The 692-nt window shown below is 36.6% G+C and overlaps 1 long non-coding RNA gene across 1 annotated transcript; it reads right to left on the bottom strand.

The window, feature by feature from the left end:
• Window positions 1-10: 10 nt before the first annotated feature.
• On the bottom strand, window positions 11-504 carry LOC147820328 (uncharacterized). The gene is made up of 2 exons (XR_015436816.1): window positions 363-504; window positions 11-209 (listed from the first exon to the last, which is right to left on the bottom strand). It is a non-coding gene; the product is annotated as an uncharacterized LOC147820328 (long non-coding RNA).
• Window positions 505-692: the final 188 nt, after the last annotated feature.

Here is a 692-nt window from a genome sequence, read left to right as displayed (position 1 = left end):
TCACACAAGGTTCATTGTAGAGCTGAACTCTCATCATTTATTTATTATGAATGTTTAGTTGTTTCAGTCTGCTAAATAGTGTTGTTGATCCAGGTAATGTAATCACAGACTCTCGTGAACAAAACTGGAGCCAGACATTTAGTCTCATAACCAGCGTTAACGACGCCATAAATTTTGGTGCCCACCACAGCTCCACTGCCAGAGTCACCCTGAGGAAGAAAACATTATTATTCTTAATTATACATTGCATATAATGTAATTTTACTCAATTATTGAAATATTGTTTAGAAAAATTTAAATGTTCAAAACATTGGCTGACTACACATCAGATATGTAAAAAGTAAGAAGCCATGCCAACTCACTCCAGCTGTGTCCACCCCGGCTTCTTCTCCACAGAAAATGTTTTCATACGGATGATTTGGAAAACATTTTTGTATGCCAGTTTTGATACTGCTACAGTCAACAACTTTCATATCTGCGCAGTGGAGAACATCGTCGTCCTTGAGAACTGGAGGAGGATAGAAAAGACAACATTTCAAAAAGAAAAACCTGTTAACTCTTCATTTCATACAATCATAAAGAAGAATCTACCTGAAGGGTTTCATCATTTAGTTTTTTGAAGGACAGAATAAAGCAGCTTATGTGGCATTAGTAGTGGGGCATTACCATACAGTCATCTGAGGTTCATTATT

This window comes from Seriola lalandi, unplaced genomic scaffold (genome assembly GCF_002814215.2).
Source record: "Seriola lalandi dorsalis isolate HSWRI2012SDOR001 ecotype SW California unplaced genomic scaffold, Sedor1 jcf7180001967342, whole genome shotgun sequence".
Classification (NCBI taxonomy): Eukaryota; Metazoa; Chordata; class Actinopteri; order Carangiformes; family Carangidae; genus Seriola; species Seriola lalandi.
The sequence above is the reverse complement of the archived record's forward strand: the minus strand, read 5'-3'. Positions and strand labels throughout refer to the sequence as shown.